Here is an 8,910-nt window from a genome sequence, read left to right as displayed (position 1 = left end):
ATATGGCGCTGGTGTCTTCCATTGCCGCCAGTATGGTTATTCATCTGCAGCAGGGGCATAGTGGGCAGTGCACAGTGGCGGATCCAGAAGTGAGGGGTCCATTACGGTGACCACTCCTCACTTGCGGTAATGTAGCCAATGGGGCTACATCCGACAGGCACAACCTCGAAGAAGTTTCCAAGTTGCACCTTATCGAAATCTGTGCGGTGTTCGTACGGCGCAGATGGGGGTGTCGCCGGAAGCGACGGTGCTTGGCACCGCATGCCTGTGAGGAGCTGGACCCCTTTGTCAGCAGTCTGAAGGTTCGTTCAACGCAGCCATCGTGGCTGGGTCAAGCTGGGCCCGCATTCTGACCTCTGCAAAGGGAGGTTAATCGATTAACGGACGTGGCACAAACAGTCCTCCATAATGAAAGGGTTGACGAACGAGGTTTACGGGACGGAAACGTTCAACGTAGAACATGCGCAGATGTGTGGCAGTCGTGATTTACGGGCGAACGCTTCTATGAGCACTAAGCAGCACGCGAACGATGACGGGTTTCATAGAAAGGCCTTCCCAAGCCGAATGCGTACTGTTTCAGCTTTGGCCTTGTAGACCAGAGACCAGTTCCAATTACTGTGACCGGATTTCGGCTTCTTCCTTTCTCGGAATCGTTTGTGAAATTCTTCAATCGCTTGTCGCTGTTTCATGGGCTCGTTCGCTCTCGAGCTTTTGTAATAATCATAACAATACGCCTATAATGCACCGTTGCAATTCATAGAAGTCGCGGCTACTTTATGGCCGCATTTCGACCATTTTTTTTTCTTTTTTAATGAATTCGATCATGTCCCTCAAATGTGTATAAGTACACAGCATGAAAGGTTCATTTGGCAAAGCCGTGTGCCTGTTGGCCCAATATCATCTCGTCGCTCCGGCATAGACCCTCTCGTCCAGGCGCTGTGTTCCCGCCGTGTTCTGTCGCTTGTTCAATTGACGGAGAGAGCGTAAACTTTATTTTCAAATCAATAAGATTTGAGTGCGGCGTCTTTTTAGCGGGCCTGGGCACCCGCCGCGGACGTGGTTCCGAGACCTTGTCTCGAAGCGGCTTCCTCGGCTCGCTGGACGGCCCAGGGTTGTGCTGTCAGGTTCGAGCTGAGCAGTGTGGTCTTCCAGCGCGAGCGGAGGCTGGCGGTGGAAGAGACGGAGGGGGTCGGTACTGCCCGACTTGTTTGTTAAGTGCTGACATTCCCATAACATGTGATTAAGTGTGGCAACCTAGTTTGTAGTGTACATGTCTGGATATATGGCGTGCTTGAGTTTCATAAATGGCGTGCATGGGTTTCTGTAAGAATCTGTTTGTAATTGTCTGAGGTCTACTGCTTGCATCCTGTGTAACCTAGCTGAGGGAATGGGTATGCGCTTTGTAACTGGTTGTGTGTCGTGATGTCGACGGAGGGCAGCGTGTTGGCAGCGTGTGCTGTTATCTCTCAGCACACGCTTCCAAGTGGGCAAACCAGCGTTGCGGGCCAGTTGGTTTTGTTTATCGCTTTGCGTATGCACCTGGTTATCAGTGACTTACGCTAAAAGGGCCTCTGCAGTCGCTAGGCGGCCGAACGAAGTTCGGTCCCTTATCGTTGGCCGCCAGGCGCCCAACGCAGCCACCGTTTTCATTGCGAGTCGAAAAGCGAAAATATGGATAGTAAACCTGTGGTGTCACTTTGTATAGAGCGATGCCTTTTCCGATGCTAAGGCCTTTTCGCGATCTTCGCGCTTCGTTAGGGGTCAGAGCTACGCTCTGTCCGCGTTATCAAAGGAATCGTACCGCCGTGAATGGTGAATGATAAGACGCACGGACTCGAGTGGAAGGCATTGTTACAAAATAGCGGTCATGAGCCGGTATAAAGCAGTGCGTCCTTCCGTAATCGCGTACAACTTTAGAAAGCAGCGGCATTTGCCCCTCAAAGGCGGATACACACAAGCCTCCAACAGTGGGCGCGCACACTAGACTGACATCCTCAGCCGGAGGGCCGGTGACCCCGCAGGCGGAGAACATGGCAGCCCATGCATCGAACTGGGCCGAGTCGCGTCAGTGGGACTATTTCTTTAGTCGCGGAGGCAATCGGTTGCCGCGATCCGGTCATCTGGGCAGGGCCTCTCCTGTCTTCTTAAGTTGTACCTGATTATAGTCGATTGTATGCAACCTGTATCATCCACCGTTCATGCCGGGCTGATCCCTTTGATAACGCAGTCGGAGCATCGCTCTGACCACTGACGAAGCGCGGATAGGAATGTTATTGGCATGTGATCGTTACATTATTCCGTATTCTCGATCAATAACTTCCGGGGGCGCTTTCAGTTTTTGTTGTTGTGGCGTCCGCCGTGGCACTTCGATGGAGCGACAGGTGACTTGCCCACTGGCTTAATCCATACGCATCAGTTGGAAGTGATATACTCGGAAGTCATCGACCTAGAATGCGGCCCCGGGGTCATACTTGTAACATGTAAAGATTGTTTTCCACTGACTCCATTCTTTTCTTATCACCAAGTGCAAAGAGTGGCCGATAGCAGTCATAACGTAGGCGCGGTCTCCCGCCGGTGATTGACAAAGGACAAAAGATAATGGAAAGTGAAAATAATTGCTACACCACAGTCACGCGGAACTTCAAATTGCTGCAGAGGAGCCGACCCTACATTACTATGTCAATTTGCATTGCAAATTCTCATCGTGCGCATGTCAAATTGCACATGCACGTACTGCATGTCACTCATGCAAGCGTTATATGGAAGGCGCCCATACAAAACGATGCCGATGTGCCCAAGCAGCCGGGTAGCGCAAGGTAAAGGTTTCAGAACGGCTTGGCGAGAGGCAGTGCGATGATGTCCAGCGCTGACAATCGGGGCAAGAGCGAACGAACTTCTGCACGTAGCTGGATATCCCTCGTCAGTAGCACCGCTGTGGAAGGCGTTGATAAGCTTTGAAAGCTCCCGAGTGTGGGCACTGTGGATCGGCGTGAAAAGCTGCGCATATTTCGGGATTCGTAGACTGCGAGGTACTGCTAACAACCACTGGCGCCCGTCGGGATTATACAGTTGAAACTCGATTTAACGAGGTAATGACGACCCTGGAATTATTTCGGTAAATCGGGAAGTTCGTAAGATCGAGAAAGGAATTTTGCGGTCCTTCGAAATCTAAAATTGTAACGTAACGATACGCAAGAGCTACAGTGGCATTGTATTTGCCGCTAATGCTTCCATTTGTTGCATAAATCATAAAATAACGAGAGCAACCACCGTCCTAACGAGGCGGTGTTGAGTCCGCTGTTCCGTGCATGGGTGCAGCGTGCAGCCTTGTCAAGTAAAGCTATGGCCGTCACCATGGCGCCTATATGTTTTAATGCAATAGCTTCAGAGCGCACGCTCGAAGAAGAACCCGTCTATGTCGAAATTAGAAAGAAACTACCACTTTTTTTATTTATTTACTTATAGAAAAACTTCGTTAAATCGAGTTCGACCAAGTCAGTTTTGTTAATTCGGGTTGATGACAACATAGAACCCTTTGGGTACCTGCTGGGGAATTAAAATTTCTTCGTTAGATCGGGAACTTCGTAAAATCGGGTTTGGTTAGAACGAGTTTTAACTTTAATTGCGCCGATGAATCAGGCTGTCGAGAATGGTGAAATGGTGAGCTTGGCGACGCAACGTGCTAGGGGTTGGTTGTGCCGGTGAACCAGAAAGCAAGTCTATAAGGAAGGCAATCCAATGGTCCTTGCGCTGCCCACAAGCGACGGTGGTAAGGTATAGCGAAGAAACGGCAAAGCGGGATAGTGAGCAGCAGGCATTGCGGTCAGGCGAGGGAGAGCGCGAGAGGGCGTCGGCGTCATGCAGAATGCTGGCGTCCGCTGCGGCAGCGCGCGGATATCGTAGTCATGCAGGTGAAGTGCCCATGGGGGCCCTTCGCCTATTATTCTCACTGTAAAAAAAAATACACTTATTAATTTGACTACGAAAAGCAAATGTGGCATTACAATTATTTTTTTTTGTAGGAACTCGCTTTTATAGGAATGGCGGTATCAACGTCATGAAATGATGTGCTTGTTTGGCCAAGGCGCACACGGACCCGCATCCAGTTAGTTAAAGGGTACTTTATTTATTTATTTGCGCGTACTTATTTATTTATTTATTTATTTATTTATTTATTTATTTATTTATTTATTTATTTATTTATTTATTTATTTATTTATTTATTAAAGCTCTTCTGTTGCTACAGCACGTTTTGGAGTGCGACCGCAGCGCTGGAAATCCGCGTATGCTGTACGCTGTGATGGAACAAAAGGTTTTTTTGTGTTTTTGTTACTTCATCGCGAGAAATTGCACCAAAAGCGCGTAGGAAAGCCAGCTTACAGAGCAGTTCGACGTTGTGGTGATTTTTATCTATATAAGTGTGAATAAAGATTTTTGTTAGATTCAAACGGAAATTTTGCTAGTACATTTCTGCAACTTTACAATTTTCGGAAATTGTTCAAAAATGGTATAATTCCTTTAAACTTAAGTCGATATGATGGGCTTTGAATGTAGACAGAGAAAAGGATAGAGGGAAGGCAGGAATGTCAAGCAGAAAAGTACCTAGTTGGCGACTCTAGGCTGGGAAAATCGGAGAAGAGAGATATAAGTAAGGGGCGGGGTAGGGGGGAGTTAGAGACTGAGCGGGGGCAGGCGATGAATGCAGGTGAGCGTGTGCAGGTGCGCAGACAGCACCACGCGGTCAAATACGCTCGCACAAGCCAGTCGTTTCAAAAAGTAGAAAAGTACCTTCACTGCCTTCTGGGTCGATGATCGGTGGGGACAGCATTCCAGTAGTGTCTCTAAACTCACTGCACGATCACCTAGTCGCCTCAATGGACATGATACAATGATTGAATTTGCATGTCAAATTGCGGACAGAGGAACAATAGGTGGTCAATGCTCTCCTCGCAGCCGCAGACACCACGTGCATGACTGTCAGCAATTCCAATCGGTGCTTAATACGAGCTCGTGAAGTCAACTCCCAACAACTGACACAGAAGAGATGCCTCGCGTCGGTGCAGTCCGGCAGGAGGTCTGAGTGGCAGCGAATGGTTGAGTCTGTGCAGTTTGGTGCGCCATAAACGGGCGGTATTCTACTCAACTAAACACAGAGTGTTCTTCTGGGAGGCAGTGTTCTTCTTCTGTTTGTCTGAGAGGCAGCGTTCTTCCTCACATGACGTCTGAACAGCCCAGTTTGCGTCATCGTTTCCAATGATACCGCAATGGCCGGGTATCCATTGAAAAAAAAATCCCATGGCCTAGTTCTCTCAAGTTGTGGTTAAGCTCCACGATTTTCCACGACAGTTGGTCGTGAGTCCCCGTCGGAGGAACGACTGCACACATTGTAATGCCGGCCTTCAATAGCATAACACCGCCAGTTTTCCAGGACTCTCTGTATTACTCGTATGCAGTGCACCGTTAAAGCCCCGAACTCTGCAGCTGTATAACCGTAGTGAGATGCGAAGTCTTGCTCCGTTGGGCTACTTCTTTCGTCGGTATAACTACAGCGCCACCGGAAATGCTTTATCCAGTTGAGCCATCAGTGTTGACGTGCGTGCAGGCATTCTATTTCTCTTATAAGAGGGTCAAACTAAGTTGCATAGGTGCAGATGGCGGTAAGTCCACCTCCATCCGAAACCCTGAGATTGTGAAGTTTACTTCAGAATGACTCACGCAATCAACGTGTAGCAATCAACGTGGACGTGGAGCAATCAACGTCCTGGCCGCAGGTGCGTACCCTGATGTAAGTGAGACACGGTGCGCGAAGACAGTCACGTTGGGCGTCGTGCGGTGCCTTTCTGCTGGGAGGCTGGCTAGGTGCCCAAGTAACCACGGATATCCGGGCGACGTCCGACGGACGTCCTTTCTGGATATTCGGGATGTCCGTGGGATATCCATGAATGTCCGACGTACGTCCGAGGGACGTCCCTGGGAAATCCAAAGGTAATCGCTTTGGCATCCGTAGTACGTCCGACGCGGACATCCAGCATGGACATTCAGGGGACGTTCAGGATATATATATATATATATATATATATATATATATATATATATATGTGTGTGTATATATGTATATATATATATATATATATGTGTGTGTGTGTGTTTGTGTGTGTCTTCCCGGGGATATTCCAGATATACGCATGCCTTGAAGCGACAATAGTGGCCGGGACACATTCAAGCACCGGACCATTATATATATTACATTGGTCTAATGCTTGAATGCATTCTTGTTTTAAATAAACGAGAAATGAACTTACACCAACTTCCAAATACAATTAAACGTTTATTGTCACCTTATACATATACATAAAAAGACCAATAAGCAGATATATGCGTACTGTTCAAAGAACAAATAAATACACGGATAAAGAAGAAAACTTGCAATTTCAATAGCACAACAAGGTAGAGAACAGCAGAACAAAAATACTTATTGCCCACCCTGCTTTGACATTTGAGTTTGCAGCATGGAATAAAAAGAAAGAGCAATAACACATCAATTAGCATTATTAAGCAGCGAAAGCAACAGAAATGACATGAAGGAATTAATCTTGACTACATCACTTCACTAGCACTCTGCGACACGGGCACAAAAAATGACATTAACTGGCTAATGCCTTAAACTTTAATGTCATTCGCGGGGTGCCACACGGACATGCTTAATGGTATTGCAGCTTAAATGTTATTCGCGACGTAGTGCTACGGTGGCTGTAGTGCGTTCTCGTAAGTCAACTTGCCGTCAAATGCGTACTCTCGTTCCCAATGTCTCCACATTCTGACGTGGCTAAACGAACTATTAGTGAAGAACAATCAATATATTCTTCACTTTCTTTAAACAATAGCTCTTTCTCGTGGCGTAGTGCGTTCTTACAATTATTAAAACTCACTTGGCCATCGAATGCGTACTCTCGTTTACAATGTCCCCGCCGTGGCCGTAGTGACCATATTCTCACGATATTAAACAAACTTGTAGATAAAAACAACTAATATATTCTTCACTTTTTTAAAAGGAGCTTTTTATTTTCGTAGAGATCAGCAGGCGATCTTGCCGCTACTGACGGCTACAGCTCTGATCATGAGCGCATTAGCCAGGAGAAGCTGTTTGCCAGGAGAATCAAAGGGCGCCGACGAAGAGTCCGCGGTAGCTAAAGCAAATGTAGACTCCGGGGTCCTGCTTACCAGAAAACCAACATTGACTTGTGCGTACACCTCTCCTAAGGGATCCTGTTCCGTTCTCACAGCGAAGTGAACCATCCGAAGCGTCACGTAGAGTATATCCATCAGGGAAGCAAGGCACATTGTCCTTAGTGCGCGTACTGTCACAACCACCGTCCTGAACTTCCGATGTCGCCTCGGTGCAGCGACCAGCATCACAAGGCGTACAAATGTTTGCAGGGACAGCCCGAACGCACATGTTAATGCATGCGTGCGGGGTATGCGCGCCACTGCACAGTTCTAGACTTGCGAATTCTCGAGCTGTTGACTGCTGGCTGCCGGTGCGAGATCCGAAGTCCTCGAATATCGTCTTTGTTTCCAGCGACGCTCGTTTTCGCGCGTGCGGCTTCTCCCGCAGTCTAGGCATCCTGGCACCTGTGAAGAAAACACATCTCAATACCCAAACGAATTAAAAAAGAAATCGATGTAGCTGTCATACCTTGGTAGCTGAGTAGGAGACTTCGGCAGGCACGGAAGGTGACAAACGCTGCTCCGCTGCCCTTAAAACGATCGCAGAATGAAAAATGGCGTGGCGACGATGGCTAGAGCTTGGATTGGGTTGGATGACTGCAGCGTTCTGCTTTGCCAAGGTTGTAACACTTCCACGTGCATCTACGCAAACATAAATAGGTTTTTAAAATATTCTATTATTACACAGTGAAATATTTACTTATTCTGGGAATATTAGGTATCTGATTTTCGAGTTTTTAGTTTCTGCTAAAGCTGTCGGCGCCAGAAAAACATAGCCTTTGAGATTACTGTCAATGCATGGCGGCTCTGACGCATTATAGCTTTCGTAATCGCTTTCAACGCACGCAGCCACCAAAAGCGTAGCCTTTGAGATTTGTTTTTGTTACCTATAATGATATTATTGTATGCACAATTGAACACTGCAGACAACTTCCTGTTTTAAGAAACAAGCCAAAAACAGGCGCACACAGGAAACATACGAGAAGACAGGAAAGAGGCTGGAAGAGGCCTGTCTTGTGTATGTTTCCTGTGTCCGTCTTTTTTTTTTGCTGGTTTTTTCTTAATACAATGCACCAACTAGCCTAACAACGTGTTTTACTTCCTGTTTCAATGATAAACCTGAACCTACATGTTCGGAGGTCAGGACCAAAACTCTATGATCAGGAACTTTTCCTAATGAGGGATAACTTGAGTGCTTGGCTCTAGGTCGAATAAGTGGCTTCAAATGGGCGCTTATATATTCTGCTAGTCATCCACAAGCATTTTTTTAAAGCAAACTACAAATTGTTTGTATGACCCACCGATAGAAAAAAAAATCGTATTTTAATACTGCGACGTTAAAGTGGGCAGAATTGATATCAAGTTGAAAATATATTTATTTTGCTTTGAAAAAAGAATGAACTGTGTCCGATAGAGAACAAAAATAAACAAATATAATATGAACAAACTAAAATTTCCGGCAATATATTTATGCTAGTTTATATATAACTCACTAGTGTATATTCTGGGCATGCCTATTTATGGACAGCCAGCGGACGTTCAAAATGGGATGTCCCATGGACATCCCGGTGGGATGTCCTTCGGACATCCAAACAGGATATGGACTTCTCCTGTACGTCCCACGGACGTCCGTGTTGGATATCCGGATGGATGGACGTTGGGACTTATGGTGGACGTCCCACG

At 46.9% G+C, this 8,910-nt stretch overlaps 1 protein-coding gene and 1 long non-coding RNA gene across 2 annotated transcripts in view; one reads left to right on the top strand and one right to left on the bottom strand.

The window, feature by feature from the left end:
- LOC139057285 (scavenger receptor class B member 1-like) overlaps positions 1–8,910 on the top strand; it is a 110,403-nt gene that overhangs the window by 3,480 nt on the left and 98,013 nt on the right. The window lies entirely within an intron of this gene.
- On the bottom strand, positions 6,309–7,896 carry LOC139057819 (uncharacterized). The gene is made up of 2 exons (XR_011513015.1): positions 7,697–7,896; positions 6,309–7,632 (listed from the first exon to the last, which is right to left on the bottom strand). It is a non-coding gene; the product is annotated as an uncharacterized lncRNA (long non-coding RNA).

This window comes from Dermacentor albipictus, chromosome 3 (assembly GCF_038994185.2).
Source record: "Dermacentor albipictus isolate Rhodes 1998 colony chromosome 3, USDA_Dalb.pri_finalv2, whole genome shotgun sequence".
NCBI lineage: Eukaryota > Metazoa > Arthropoda > Arachnida > Ixodida > Ixodidae > Dermacentor > Dermacentor albipictus.
This window is presented reverse-complemented; position numbering and strand designations above follow the sequence as displayed.